Source organism: Triticum dicoccoides, chromosome 3B (genome assembly GCF_002162155.2).
Source record: "Triticum dicoccoides isolate Atlit2015 ecotype Zavitan chromosome 3B, WEW_v2.0, whole genome shotgun sequence".
In the NCBI taxonomy this organism is placed as follows: domain Eukaryota; kingdom Viridiplantae; phylum Streptophyta; class Magnoliopsida; order Poales; family Poaceae; genus Triticum; species Triticum dicoccoides.
In genome coordinates, this window is record NC_041385.1 from 776716552 (window position 1) to 776733365 (window position 16814).

General features: G+C 43.5%; 1 long non-coding RNA gene across 1 annotated transcript in view; it reads left to right on the top strand.

Annotated features, from left to right (window-relative positions):
- LOC119278439 overlaps positions 1-16012 on the top strand; it is a 32960-nt gene extending 16948 nt beyond the window's left edge. The window contains exons 13-14 of the long non-coding RNA XR_005137787.1: positions 14743-15428; positions 15518-16012. This is a non-coding gene — a long non-coding RNA (uncharacterized LOC119278439). The remainder of the gene's footprint in view (positions 1-14742; positions 15429-15517) is intronic.
- The last annotated feature ends 802 nt before the right edge of the window (positions 16013-16814 follow it).

Below are 16814 nucleotides of genomic sequence, written 5' to 3' on the forward strand. Positions count from 1 at the left end.
AGTAAGAAGTTCGGCATTGACTGGGTACTGTTTAGATTGAAACCCAATTATAGGAGTCATGCCAAAAAAAAAACTGGTCGCTGCTTTCATTCTGCGTCCACGGACAGGCGAAACAGGGGCAGGGGAATCGTTCGCCAAAATATCTGCACGCACCATCTCTGGCGAGGTGGGCCTGGGTATAAACTAAATGGCCCCTCAGCTTTCCTGTTTAGATTTCTAAACTGGACCAATTGTTAACATACATTTGGATCATTATCATGCTCTTCACCATCGTCTTCTTGAGCACGAGATCTGATATATGGATTGAGGTAAAATATTTAATCGTCTTGCTGGGGCTGAAGGCGAGCGGCAAGAAGTGGGGGTTGAACTGTGGCTTGGAAGAGCACTATGTATAATTTGCATTTGATTCAATTGGAAATTTCATGGCTGTGGGTGAGAGTTTCCTCGTGTGATGTGACCCTTAAGAAAACATATAATTTCTTAGTGCTCCTAGAGAATCATAGGACATAATCAATGTATTAGTTAGCATAAGAGAAGAATCACTGCATCACAAATGTATCTACAGAGTACAGACTGACCTTGTGCCTCTCATTGACAAGGAGCTTGCAAGAAGACACAATTGAAACTGGTGCCCCCCATGACAATAACGTTCTTGGAGTTTGCAGCTGCTGCCGTGACATTCATCCTATTCTGTGAAAGAGAAAATTGGCAACGATGTTTAGGTTTGCCATCGCTGCATTCATGCTTATCTTTCATAGAAAGAAAACAGCAAAACAATTCCAAATCTCCGAATATCTGCTATTGTGGTGTTGTGCATGAAATTATTAGCCATCCCACTGTGACCAGGGAGAGATATATACAGTACCTGGTGAGTTTATCAAGAAGGAATAGTAAAGTAAGTGAAACAAAACAAACTGAAAGGTTTCTTAAAGCTGAACAGGAAATAATGGACAAAGAAGCTTGAAGCCTTTTGAGCCGACTAAAATTAATTGAATATTTACCATTAGAAGTTGAAGGCAGATCTGAAATTTAGTGGGTAGTGGCAAGGAGAACAACTAATGATAAACTAAATCATATACATCACATCACGTTCAGCAATGTATCCTCACTATTGAGATTTTTATACTACAAAAATTTCCGAAATTGTTAAACATAGGATACAAACTAACAGATATGCAACCGTACACGGCACACCCTCCCTTAAAAAAATCTATAACCGGGTCCTCCTTGTCCTATGGGTTGACTCCTATGTACTAATTGCTTCAGAATGCAATTACATGACACGGGGTGGGATACCACGTACTATACCTTGTGGGGATATGTGAAAGCAGTCAAGAGTACCATAGAGGTGGCGCCGAGCGAATCAGCGGTAGAACAGGATGAACGATCAATTATTCAATTCAGAGATTGCCGCCTCGTTCGTCAGGACACACTATGAATCTGGAGCACGGGCAGGGGTTGCGGCCTCCAGGCGATTCGGGCCATGACGTGTTGACGACAGGGGGTTGCGTCCTCCAAGGTATACCTTATATTAGCCTCGCCGTGTATGCTTCTTCACCACCGCGGACACTGTCGTTAGTTGGTGCACGACGCAGCAGTCAAGGTGATCGCCAGGGCGGCCTGACTCCTTCGAATTCCTCTACCAGCCAGCGTCGCCCTGCTCCTGAGCCTCCCCTCCATGACCGCAATGCCAGTTCATTGCCCCCAGGCGCCATGAACGGTCGCAGCGTAGGCTCGCCGGATTGGCGGTGGTGGCCTAGAACATCTAGGGCTACTCCATGCGAGGGATCTCTGCGGTTTGACGGGCGAGTCGCTAGCATGGTGAACATCTAGGGCTACTCCATACTGAATGGCAGAGCAAACAAATTGAAGCAAGCATGCCTGAACCAAACAGAGGTGGACTCCATCGATCAACCAGACAATTATCGCAATGATCGGATGGATTGACTGGAGAGATGGATGTATGGACGCAAGATGTACCTCGAGCATGCGCCAGATGGAGGGGTCGACGACTCGACGGCCTTGACGGCGCCGTTGTTCCACTCGGAGCGGCGCTCCTCGGCGTCGAGGAACTTCATGCGCACCTGCACGCTGGGTGCCCAGGCGCCGATCAGCGCGTCCTCCACCTCCTGCTTGGGCACGACGAACTCCCCGGCGCCCTGGCGCGGGTAGTAGGTGACGGTGAAGAGCGTGCCCTCTGCCGCGAGCCGCACGGCCTCGTCCACCTCCTCGGGCGGGACCCGCGCGCGCGTTGCGTGGCCGGCGCTCGGCGCCCTCGGACGCCTGCTGGGAGACGGCGGGGTACCTGGGCGCGCGGCGGATCCCGGCGAGCAGCTCCCCGTCGGCGCGGCGCATGAAGACGACGGCGTCCCCGGCCATGAGCAGCTTGGCGTTGACTAAAATGGCATGATTTGGAACAAAGGCGCTGGGTGTTTCCTTACTTTGACGGTGGTTCGAGGGGATCGTGCGAGGGGATGAAAGAACTTACATTTGGTGGGAGGGGGCATCGATGGGGCACCAATGAGGTACATAGGAAAGGTAAGAATCGATGCGTTAGGAAAGTTAGGATTTTGAATTGATTTTCATGAAAATAGGGTTTTAATGTTTGTAATGTGATTTCTGTACCTGCCCGTTTGTGACGGTGTCTGGTTAGGAAAGTTTGTAAATGTTAAGAAAGTTTTTATTGGGAAAGTTTGTAAATGTTAAGAAAGTTTTTATTGGGAGGGTGAAAAAAATCAACGTGAGGATATGATGATGGAAGGAGAGACCAAATTAAACCAAACAAAAATAAACCAGACGAAAATAAACCGGACGAAAATAAACCGTGGACGCAATCCTACCAACTCAGTCATTAGGAGTAGAGATATAAGGATAGTGGGCGGCGGGAAAATTAAATAGTGACCAAAATTTGTTTTTGGCTGGATAGGCCCCGTGGGTGATATATCTATATTCAGATATGTAATATTCGGCAACCTATTAAATATTTATTATTAATCAAGGAAACGTACATACCAAAATCGTTAAATGATCACTTGCCTGTGAAAACGCATCTGATTATCACTTGCCTTTGAATAACATTCTTTCTTTTTTATGGATATTTATTAAACTTTCTGATATTCACATTAATTATATTATATTTGAATTTTCCATTACCTTGATGATATATAAAATTATGATATAGGTAAATGCCCGTGCGTAGCTATGGGACAATAGACAATTTTTGTGTTTTCACATATATCATGCCTAACACATAATTTTACGACTGTCTTAATGACACACATACATACAACACTCAAACAATAGTAGAACACGCCCATTTATGCGAATGCATTAGCATCAACGTTATTAGGCAAATGCTCTCTGAGTATGCATTATAGCACAAGCAACAGAACACCGGGATCATTCTGAACGTAAAAATTATAGCTAATCTCTATATCTCTCTCAACGCGTTAGGCCTGGTTGCTGCTGCTCGTCGGCATCAAAATTACACATATGGATAGAGCTGCTCTGGCCCTTAAGCCTTTCTCACAAACACGCGCTCTCTCTGCCATACAGAGCAGCATAAATTGACAATCCCTAGCCGGCGTGGCTGCCTCTGCCTGAAAACCTAGAGGCACAAAAGCCACTATGTTCTGCTCGATTTGAGTAAAACATTGGAGGCCACATGAACGAACCTGTAACACGGATTAGTATAGGATCGTAGTGGATTGGCGGAGGAGATCAACGGTGTGGCGTCACCAGGAGACAGCTGGACGGCAGCGAGAGACCCTAGTGTGCAGAAGGTGCACATAGAGATATGACCGAGATCCTGTGAATGCCTGCAATGAGGACTTTCGGCTAAGAATTAGGGTGACAAATTATATTGTCATATTAAGCTGTTTTTTTGGTGACGCTAGAATTAGTTTAACAAATTAGAGCGTAATCAGGGAAATAAATAATCTATATAAGGGGAGATCAGATTGTCATTGAGCATATTTATTACACAGGTAGCATGGTAACATCCATGTTAACTGAAAAATCAAACTTTATTATTGTTCAAGTCCAAACGGTTACACTGGATGAAAAAAATACAATATATCATCTCAACATTATTGTAGATCTCCTTATGCTTCGTCATTATCAGCTGGTGGTGGCTTCTTGTCACATGCTTGAATATGCTTCTCGACCACCTTCGTCAAATGATTTATGTGTTCAATCAAAACCTGCACCAACATGTTGGTATGCTTTTGTGCCTACAGCATCTCATAGTTGTTGGCCTGCCAAACGTCTTTCCTCGATGCACTTGACCCCGTGTCACACTGGATATCCTAGCCTGAGGGGACATGTGCACGAGGGATGTGATGCACCTCACGATGTCGGATTAGGTTATCAAAATGGTTCGACGAAAGCATGGATGGGAATTGAACAGGAAGTTTACGTTCATGCATCTTTAGTTTCTTACATCTCGGTGCAGATCCCTCCCCAACATTCCCATCTCGGCTCGGTTCTTCCTCATCTTGTTCCAGCTGTCCAAGATCATCAGGGTGTAGCTCCCTCGTTTCTTCTTCTTCTTCATGATTATCATCAGCCCCATCGATGCTGTTGGAAGACGACATGTCAAATTAAGCTGTAGTGGCAAGGGTGCTAGAGCGGTCTGGTTTGGGTATGGCTGGTAGAAGGGTGTAGCATTTTATAGATGTTTAAGAGGAAACAATAATTACAAAATCGGAAAATGAATCAACTCAGTTGATCACAATCACAAATTATTCAATGGGATCAAAGTTGTGATTCGGCGTGATCAACCCAGTAGTATATTTCAATGAAAAACACCAAACATGCCATTATGTAAACACCGGATATGATCACATGCCATAATCAATACTAAGTATGCCGATAATATATTATTTGTTTCCGGATATTACATCTGTATATTGACATCTTATATTTCGGATATATATTAATAACTCTGCATTTTGTAAAATTAAGTACTTTTTAATTTTTGTTTGAGGTTATGTTTTAAACATGCCATTAAAAAATAACCTGCATGCTAAGTGGTAGGAAAAAATGTTAATCTCTAATCAAAACTTATATCATACGGAGTTTGTTTCATCCTCAAATCCTTTTGTATATCCAACTTCTGCTCCAAGTTTCACACCAAATTCTTCAAATACTATTGATGAAACCGTCTGTTCAAATTGTGAAGATGGGTTGAAATGTTAAGTCATCACATAATGATAGGTTGAGATGGCCCCGTTGCAACGCACGGGCATCCTAACAGGCATCTACAAATGTATTTTAAGAACAGAAAAAAAACATGAAACACATCTCATTAGTAATACAAATGCAGTAGAAAAAATGTTCAGCTACCATTTTCACAGAAGTACAGATATGGTTATACCAGTTTTTTTATCCGGGTAGGATGTCAAAAATAACTGCCGGTCCACATGAATATTTTTTTTAGCCAATTGCACTTCAATGTTGGATGCAGTATTATGTTCCAGACACACCTCTGGGCACTATGGCAACTACCACATGACAACACTGTCACAAACGGCCAGGTCAATAAGGATTAGCAACCTAAACAATCTCCGTGGCTGAATATATCAAAAGTCATCCAAGCTTAAATTTTAGGAGTTATATATCTATAGTAATTTCCTTTATAAATTCATGTTGCTACGGTTAGATTATTTAGAATGGACTTGGAGCTCTATATATAATGAGCTCTATATATATATTATTTAGAATGTATGCATTACACGCATTTTATTATTTATTAAAAGTACATATGCAAAATACTATTTCAAAAGTTGCACAAACTGATCTGATGCGTGTGTTGTACTTCTAATTCAAAAAAATCTGAATCTTTTAGTTCTAACATAACAGAATAATAGATATATAATAAGGACGCCAATAAGTCTACAGTAAACTATAATATCAAATTACCAAAATAAATAAGAACGGGTGTGATAACTTGGCTAATTTCAAAAAGTTCATTGACTGTCCAAGGTATTTAGCAGGCCAATAATTAAATCTGGATCACATATTACACACAAAAAAAGACGCTTCTATCAGCATGTGCATTTTGCAATAAAAACAACTATAGTAGAAAAACCATAACAGCGATGATGGTGCCATTACGACGGCTGATTATTGAACTGCAGTGCGTAGCTCAAGTTGATCGAGTAGACATCCAGCTATCCAAAAAACGGAAAAAAAAGATAGCTGTACAAAAACGAATTACAACATGTCTTGACAATCGCAAGAGTAATCAACATGTCATTACAAAACCTGCCTTGCGATGGTAGTCGGTCTTCAGCCTGTAAGGACTTCCTTGCAGACGATGTTCTTCATCGAGGTCAGTAAGGACACGGTCGTTCTTTTTCGCTTCTTTGGATTGTCCTTTTGCTTTTTGGTCTTCTCCTTCGGCTTCTCATTCTGAATGAGTATCTTTATGTTTCTCTTCGCGGTGGCTAGAGACAAAGCAACATAGAGCTGACCATGTGAGAACACGGGATTGGGTAGGTAGACACCAACAATCGGGATGGTCCGCCCTTGAGCCTTGTTAATGGTCATAGCAAAGCTAAGCCTTATAGGAAATTGCTTCCTCTTAAACTTGAACGGAAACATGTCATTTTCAGATGGGCAGAGAGGTATTCGAGGAAGGAAGACCCTCCTGCCAGCGTGTTGTCCAATCACGATTTCTGCATCAATGGTGTTCTTCTCAAAACCTCTAACAACAAGCCTAGTGCCATTACACAGTCCATTAGCTGGATCAATGTTCCTTAGAAGTATGACAGGACAGTTCAGCTTTAGTTTGAGAGCATGCGGAGGAAGACCATTAGGAGTCAATCCATTCAGAAACTCCTGAGCATAGTAGCCATATGGGTCATCCTCCGCACTATCAAAGCTATGGTAGATTACTTCATCTCCATGAAAACGCTCTATCATGCGGATGTTTATATTGTCTACATTGTCATTGGTTGTGGAAAGGATTGCTCGAGATGTCATGTATTTTGAATCAGCCATGTTGTCGTCTAGACTAGGAAATACGTGGTCAATAAGCTTCTCCAGGTCGTCAACCTCGCCAGTAGACGGCAGACAAACATCTTCAGGGAGTACTATGTTGCCTTGATCATCGACATCCTCAGTGCCATTGCCGACCCTTAGCAAGTAATCGACAAACCACGTGTCATTATGAGCCCTCATGTTGGTGATGAGCCGAAGCTGTCGCATACCCTTCCATAGATGAGAACTTCGGAGGGTTGCATCAATTATCTGGCCCCGCGACCCCCTTCTGACGACCGGAAGAACCTGCCTAAAGTCGCCACCAAAAACAACAGTCTTTCCTCCAATGGGTCGGTCGCGTACTCCCATGATGTCGCGCATGCTATTATCCAATGCCTCAACCGCTTGTCGCTTTGTCATCCTGGCCTCGTCCCATATTATCAATGAGGCCATCCGTAGCAGCTTGGCGGTCCCACTCTGCTTGGTGAAGCTGCACGAGGCTCCATCATCGCAACTCAATGGGATCTTGAACCTTGAGTGGGCAGTCCTGCCGCCAGGCATGACAGAAGCGGCGACGCCGGACGTCGCGGTAGCGATACCAATCTTGCCCTGGCTCCTCACAGTGGCAAGCATCGCCCTATATAGGAAGGTCTTCCCTGTACCTCCAGGGCCATCAACGAAGAATACACCCCCATCACTGCGTTCAACAGCCCCTAGTATCTCATCGTATGCGACCCTCTGCTCCATGTTCAGTGAAGATGAAAATTTTGTGTCATCCACGTCAAACTCAACGGTTGATTCCTCGATAACCTCTCTTGCCTCGCCTTCTGTTGGGTCAAATGCATCATCTATGATTGGAAGAGCAAAATCAACAATGTCTTTACCCATGGACTGCAACATACCCCTAATGTCAAGCAACACCATCTGTTCAACCTCGTCAGGGGACGTGCGTGATCGACGATAGTCATCTGACATAGGCTCGAAGTGCCGATCCCATAGACCACGCACGTCGCCTGGCTCGCAGTGCACCAAGATGGTTGCGAAAAGCCTCCTAAGTGAACATGGCATCGCCCAATGCTCAGCCTCATTAAGACAGTCGTCGAGCGTGTTGTCTGCCTCGATGAGTCCCAACCTTTCAGCAGCCTCTCGAAAGCTCCCACATAGCACGCCGTCCACGGTGAGCAAGTCATTGAAGGATGTTTTGCCAGTAACATGGTTAAGCAACACACGCAGGTAGTATCGCTCCCCCTCGGCAGGATTGGCAGACACAATGCGGCCAATTTGAAAACGCTCGACACGCGGCTTCCAATACTTCTTTTTCTTCTGCCACGTAAAGCTTCCGGGAAAATTCTTGTCCAATATATGTCTAGCCCAAGGGTGTTCCTAGTTAGCTTTGACATACTCAGTTAACATGGATTTTGAAGCATTTTCGGATGCGACAACATTCTTCAAATCAGCATGCGCATTGAATGCAACCCTGTGCATATTTGGGAGATGAAGAGGCAACTGCAAGACAGGCGGGTAATTGGCGCAAAGTGGGAATCCAAATATCCTCCACATAGCCTCCGGAGGGGTGACCCACCTTGCATCAACGTATCTCTTGATCTCATCAATGTTACCATCGGCGTCGGGCTGATCAATGCTGAAAGAAGCCTTATCATGGCCCTTGTAAATGTACTTGTAAAGATATTTCACGGCCTTTATGCTAGAGCAGACCTCAACGTTGATGTGGCAATTGAACATCCGCAGTAGGTATGGGTTATAAGGCACAACCCATATGTTGTCTAGCATCTTCCCTCAGACTTTAGCACGTCTTCCATCGTCTCTCCTTCGATAAACTGGGTATGAGTCCTTCCCCTATGCTGTGTTCTCATTGAATGGCCGTGGATATCTGCACTTGCAACCATTTTCTTGCATGAAAACATTCTTCGGGTTGAGAGCACCGCATGGTCCGTGCATCATATGTTTTACCACCATTGCATACAAATCCGGATACTTATGCTTGTCTGGGAGCTCCGCGGAAATGAGTCGGTCATACTGCTCCGGGACGATAAGCTTATATGTTGAGTCCATGATCAACAAAAAATGTGCATGGGGGAGGCCCCTTTTTTGGAACTCGACTACGTATACATAAGCGACTACAACTCCCAGGATATGCTTCTGAACAACATGTATTTCATGTGCTCTAGTTTTCCATAGAACACACGAGCCACAATATCAGGTCGGTCTTGCGCCGTCTGACCAGGCATCAACTCATTTGTTATCTCTTCCCATTTAGGATTGCAAGTCATGGTGAGGAAGATGTCTGGCTTCCCATATGTATGGACAATTGCCATGGCATCCATATGTCTCTTCTTCATGTCGCGGTCGCCACCAGGGTATGTTCCAGGGAGCACTATTCTAACCCCAACAGCGCTTGCTCGCGTCTCCCCCGAAGTGATGGCATCAACCACTCCTTTATACAAGTCGGCACGAATCTGCGTCTGGTTCTTCCTGTACCACCTCAACCGACAGCTTTCAATCTTAACGTACATGTCGACAACCCATTGCTGCAGCAGTCGTGCTCCACAGAGTATGGAATTGAAGATTGCAGGCCGTGTCTGCAGCATATAACAGTAGTAGTCTCTGACGGAGACGCACAACCTACTATTTCCCTCTGCACACGATGGTATAGCATCAAAGGCATGACGTATGTGAAAAATAATTTATGTATTGAATCAAAAAGGGACACAGATGTCATATCTGCATCCTCATCATCATCATTGACAAGTTGAGGATGGAGTACAGCCTCCCAAGGAACATTACGTTTAGGTAGTTTCGGATGACAACCTAGTTCGCCCCTTGGATAAAATAGGGGATAAGACAACGGGTCATATGCTCCGGATGACACGCGTATACTATGCCTTTCATTGTTGTTACCATAAAGTGTTATCCTGCGGTCAAACCTTTTTGCCAGGTCGCTGCCCTCAACCCAAATTGCAGCAACCTCAGATGACAATGGTCTATTATATGTTCTTTGGTCAAGCCTCTTATCGGTGTTTAGGTCTATCCTATAATCATCAAGGTTGTCCTTGTGTGCACCCAAACTCCTAAATTGCTGGGAGTATGGATTTTCTTTAAGTATGTCTACTATCTTCTTCACGACATCTTGGTCTAATTGCTTTGTGGCCGCCTTATGATGGGTTATGGTTGGGTCGTCATCATAGAAGTACAACTGCAGATGTTCTGGACGTGAGCTAGGCCTGAACGAATGCACATTGTGATAGATGGTTCCGTGTACCCGGAATGTGTACACCCCAGACTTCATGTTTGTGTAGTTCTCATCAAGGCTGACGCCCAGGGTTGTGAAGGCGAAATGCCCATTGAAAAACCGTATGTTCTCACGAAAATGTCTGGAATCTGCATCCATGCTGGACCATAGCCTCATAAGCTCTGGGATTGGTTCCGGTTGTTTAAGCTCGATCTGTCCATTGCGACAGCAGAATCCGTCAGTCTCAGAAACAAACTTTCTGGCTTTGCAGTGTTTGCAGTTTGCGTCGATCTTCAGGACGTGGGTGCTGTCTGGTATGTTTGTGTACACACAGTCAAATGGATCAACCTCGATAGGTATAAAAGACGACATGCTAGCTTCATCTTCATCCTAGAATGTGTCATTATCGGATCCTACAGGCATTCATTGAAACATGATCATGAAAATAATACTCACATAGTACTACAGCTACAATGAAGATCCTAGCCTTCCAAAATCTGACTTGACCATACCTTGGTCGCGATACATGTAGTACTCTTCATCCATCAATTCGGCTGGTGTCGGCTCATCGCCCATGATGGGCTCTGGGAACACATCGATGTCGTCTGCGGTATAGTTGTTGAGAATGTGACAAAGACCGCATTATGTTAGAACAAGGTTGATGAGAAGTTGCAACAGAACCAAAGAAAATATCTTACATACCATTGGTGCAAACACCGTAATTCGGCATGACCGCGGGAGGGTCGCCATCCGATGAATCATCGTCGCCAGCTCGAGAGAGGGGGACTACGAGACTATCAGAAGTTGACATGGTAATGTCAGGACGTGGGAGTGCGAGAGATTCTTTGCACGGGGTGTTTTTCCTTTTAGCATAAGAGGCCTTCCTTTGAGCACTTGACTGCCCCTTCTGAATCTCGGACATGCTTTTGCGGCGCTGCACGCGTGACCCTCGTAACTTTTCATTCAAAACATCTCTATCATCAACTGTTAGTTCCATATTTTTCTTCTGATAACATGCTCGGCTATGAGAGTTTCTCTGTATCCTTTTAGCTCAGTCAGTGTCATGGGTAACACCGGAGGCGTCTAATGATGGAGACAATAATGTTGCATCATCATGGAATGAGTCTGTATAGTTAGGGCTATCAGCGGTGGCTTTTTAAAAGAAGGTGTGCAAGCATCATTAGCGAGGGGGTAATGTTGTCATGTGAAAATAATGTTTTAGTGAGTAATGAATATCAGAACATTCTTCTCGTACTCAAAAATAATTAATTTGCATTAAGATCAAGCATATGACTATTTGCATCAATTAAATTAAGTCGTGTCTACGACAATGGTTATTTGTCAGTCAAGGTGAAAGTAAAGCAAATGTTGGTATGAGAAGGTATGTTATATAAATGAATAACAACCATATTTACCTGAATTAGATAGTCGCCATAGATTTTCATCTGCCATTAACTTATCCTTTTTCCTCCGATAAGCTGCTCTCCTAAGTGCATTTACATGATCTCTCTTGCGATCTTCCTCGGTTATATGACACGTTTCTTCAAGTATACTCTCGTCAACGTCTGGTGTCATTGAGGACATAGTTTAATTGTAGTGAGAAAAAAATGAACTGACCACTTTGATGACAATATTATTCACAAGTCGATTACCATTTTGATCATTGTCAATAACCAGACCAGATGTCTCAGTAGATGTAGCAGTAAATGCTGAATCAGAATGCGCTAATGTTGTATAGGCGGAGCTAGTTGGGTTGTCTGGTTAAACATGGTTAATAAAATATAAACAAAATTTAATTGCTAAGAAATGAATTGAAGACAACAATGGTAATGGTTAGAACAGCTGATTCTTACCAGATAAATTAACGGCGCGGAGTCTATCTTCTTCGAGACCACGCTCTTTTTTCCTACGATAAGAAGCTCTCCTAAGGGCGTTTCTATGAGCTCTTTTATGATCTTCGTCCGTCATTGCGGCATTATCTTTGGTGACATTCTGGTCATCTGACTCAAAATGATAGGTCAGTATTATATTATGACATACCAAGTTTACATGTAGTGAGTAAAACGTAATCTGACCACATTGATGACAACATTATTCACAAGTCGATTACCATTTTGATCATTGTCATTAACCAGCCAAGATGTCTCCGTAGATGTATCATTAAATGCTGAGTCAGAATGCGCTAATGTTGTATAGGCGGAGCTAGTTGGGTTGTCTGGTTAAACATGGTTAATAAAATATGACCAAAAATTAATAGTTAAGAAATGACTTGAAGATAATATTGATAATGGTTAGAACATTTGATTCTTACCAGATACAATAGTGGCGCGGAGTTTATCTTCTTCGAGAGCACGCTCTTTTTTACTACGACAAGAAGCTCTCCTAAGGGCGTTTGCATGAGCTCTTTTATGATCTTCTTTCATTGTTGCGGCATTATCTTTGGTGACATTCAGGTCATCTGATTGAAAATGATAGGTCAGTATTATACCAAGGGGATGCCACGCATGAATAGTGATAAACAATGAGTAAATCATGTACCCGAGATCACAAGTCTAGGTTGACGAACATTCGTGATATCACCTAGGGCACGGCGTTCAACCGTGTGTCCATCAACTAGTTTTTTTTTTCAAAACTGGTGTCTTGCTAATGCGATAAGATTCACGCCTCCACGCGTTATTAAGTTCCCTATGGTCTACAAAATGAATTCAACATATGGTAGTTAGTGAATATCAACAGCCACTGCATGTGGCAAAATTTTGTCTACAACTCATGGAGATGACATTGGCACAAAATATAAGAAAACAGTTCCACAAGTTAAATGCCGCAAATATTATTCATCAACATGTAGGTAAACAAATTACCAGATTTCGACAAGCAGGGCTGTTGAACCTCTATATCTAACACAATGTCTTGGATTTTTTTCATATGCTTAGCTGCACGACTTTGTGTTTGGTCAGGTTCCTTTGATATATGACTTAGATCGATGGATCTGATGTCGTCTGCAACATGTCAAAATCATTAAACACAAAGACCATAATGTTTGTTGCACCACCTGTATATCAGGTCAGAATCGATGTTAGATAAGCATCCGTGGGTAATACCAGTTAGCTTTGTCAGACCATCGTTATCTTCGTTTGGAGGTTCACCGCCTATAGGTTACCAATATGACAAAATTGATACATGTTGTAAATGAAACTGACCTTTATTAAGTGCACTATTGGAAATTTAAATAAGTATGAGTTGGTACCAATAGTATTTCTGCCAGCTACATTCGTGCGCCAATCAAGACTTGGATATTTGGAACCCAACAATGAATCATCATGATGGTCTTTAATCCGTTGCGAACTTGTGCCACCTGTAGAGTTGTACCCAGTAAAAAAAGTAAATCAAATATATTAAGGTATTTGTAATGCGGCTGAGCGAGTACCACCTTCATTTATACTAAAATCCAAATTCTTTATGTTCGGATCGGTGAATAAAGCCTCATTATGCTCTCCATCCGGAAACGACAATGTTAAATCTGTAGAGTAATAACCATCATGAATATAAGGACAATGATATAAACGTCGTATCTACATGGCAACATTACCAACAATATTCACACAAGCAATATCCCCACCATTTTGAACTATGGGTAAGATGCTTGCATTGTTATCTTCAACTATTGTAGAGCTTGTAAGGCCTGAAAAGCATTATGATGTAGTTTTGTGAATATCAGAAATGCACAGAACTCATGTGTAGCACATTATGATAGCTAGAAGCATGCCCGTATAATTAACTTCAACAGTTATCAAGCTTTTAAGGCCTGCAAAAGATGATAATAAAAGCTTGCGAATAACATAGAAATGCAGCATACCCGTAGTAACGCCCTCTTCTGGTTGCTGATCAACCGCCTTGCTTCTTGAATTACCCATAAGGACCTATGCAATTACACACAACTTACAATTAATGACCTCTGCCTGCTGTGAAGTAAGGATGAGGATTCATTTGACTGCTCGTGCGTTGACAATATAGTAGCCGTCCTCAAAATAAAATATAGGGATTATAGATGTTCTATATCATTTAACTGCTGTAGTGGCAATGACAATATGGTAATCATTTATGGTGTGCTGGCATGAGTCTATAGAATCATTGTGTTCTCAGCATAGCAATTGCCACCAGAGCATTGTAATTACTGAACAGGTAGTGTGCATTGTCTAAAGAGTATGAGAACAATATAGTTGGTAGTTGGTACGTCTGCAATGTCAGGCCAAGTTTTATTTCCCATTCAAAATGGTGGTTCATCTGGTAGGATCAAGTTTTTTCACCTTATTATTGTTTATGGTCAGACTGTAGGTGGACTGAATCAATTTCAACCATCTGATGAACATCTGGCATACAAACATGACTATTTCCTGTTGGCATAGAAACCTTAACCGTTGCATGGGAACTATCGGGCAAGTGTCATAACTATCTTATGTTTGTGTCACTTTTTGCATGTGATGCTGTTTCGGGGCTGGAAACTGGAGATCCTCTGAAGTTGTGAGCTGCAAACTCGATGCACTTGCCAGATGCTGCTGCTGATGACACCGTACCCGAGGGCCGTCACCAGCCCCAAACTTAAATGACTGTTGCCACTTGATGCTTATACTGACACTGGCAATGAGATGATTCACCACCTGCACGAATTAGGGGCTGACAAAGTGAGAAAAACAGGTGCGTCTACGTTGATACATTGATGAATGGTTTTATTTCCAATTCAAAACGGTGGTTCATCTGGGAGGGTCAAGTTTTTTCACCTTGTTATTGTATATAGTCAGACTGTAGTTCGACTCAATCAATTTCAACCATGTTTCACATCACCCGGAATAGAAACATTGACTATTTACTGTTGGCATAAGATCCTTAACAGTTGCATGGAAACTATTGGATTCAAGTGTCATAACTACCTTATGTTTGTGTCACTGTTTGCATGTGATGCTGTTTTGGGGCTGGAAACTGGAGATCCTCTGAAGTTGTGAGCTGCAAACTCGATGCACTTGCCAGATGCTGCTGCTGATGACACCGTCCCGGAGGGCCGTCACCAGCCCCACCTCCCTGTCAGTTATGTGCACGTAAAAAAAATGACCTTTGCCACTTGATGCTTATACTGACACCGGCAATGAGATGATTCACCGCCTGCAAGAATTAGGGGCTGACAAAATGAGAACAACAGGTATGGCCTCGGCATATTAGACATGTTGGTGTAATTTAACAATGTCAAAGTCATTGAATGGTGACGCAACATGTACTTTTTGATTTCAGGTTCTCAAATCTTGCACAGTACGACCATGGTCCTGATCCGAGATCACAATGTCAGTTTTTGTTCAGTATAACCACGGTACAGATCAGAGATCAAGAGTTGTAGAAGTTAGCAGTAGAAATTGAAAAGGTTAGAATACATAAACGCCCGACCTAAATTTGCAACCGCCGGTCCAGATAGTGTCCGGCGGCGATTGGATCCGCTGACCAGCGACGGATCCGCTGAACAAATATCTTTGCACTCGGACGGCGGCATCACCGGTTTTAACAGGCCGTGAAGGAGGTCTACGGTTTCAGCGTTCGTGACGGCGACCAAGGGTTTGAGCGGCGGGGACGGAAGATGCGTGTAGAAAGGGTTTGGCGGCGGCGACTCGCAATGGCATCGAGGGCACGGCGATTTTCCGGTCTTAGAGGTTCTGTTTCAGTACGATCAGATGTAATTTCGTAGGTTAACCGTGTTAAATCGTTTTAGGTCGTTTTTCCAGCTGTGAACCTTCCCGGTTCAGAAAGGGCGTTGTTGTAACTGGGTGTTTTTTTTGTCGGTCCGGAGGTGAGATGCGGGGGAACTGTGGGTAGCGGGAGGTGGGACGAAGTACAAAAAAAATCAGGAAAGGTGGGACGAAAATTGACCGGCGGAGACTACCAACTGCTCCATTAAGAGTAGAAATAAGCGAGGGATTTGGAGGCGAAAGTAGCGTGACATTGGAGGAAGCGGCAATGCTATCGGTTGGTGATGAAGCAACCTTAAACTACAGGACATCACAGCCTCACGGGACACGTGATAGTGGGAAGTAGGCGAAGGATTTATCTTAGTGCTCCCTCTGTCAAAACGCTCTTATATTATCGTTGGTGTTCTTGGACCATCCATCACTAGCGATCACCCACACGCTGCGCCCTCTGCCCGCCCAACTGTTTGCCTCTGCTCTGAGACTCGCCCAACATGGGGAAACAAGAAAGAGGGCGATGGCTTGGGCCGAGTCAGGTGACCGACCTGGTGGTGCTGAACCATGTTGCTCCACGTTGTGTGTCGCGTCGGAGACACCTCACATGAATGTGCCTCCGAACCCGAGGCTGACCCAGATCGCTATTTGGGATTGGCAACAGGACCTGCCTAACAGGCGAGCTTTCCGGTTCCACTTGCAATGGCGTCAAGATCTTGGGATCCCACCCCCACGGGTGGAGTTTTTCTTCTGCATTGCTTGCTTGCATGAATGACAGAGGCTCTCTAGATGCGGCCATGTGGGCTAATTTTTTTAAATAATACATTTTTTAATTAATTTTCACAAATATTATGTCCAAA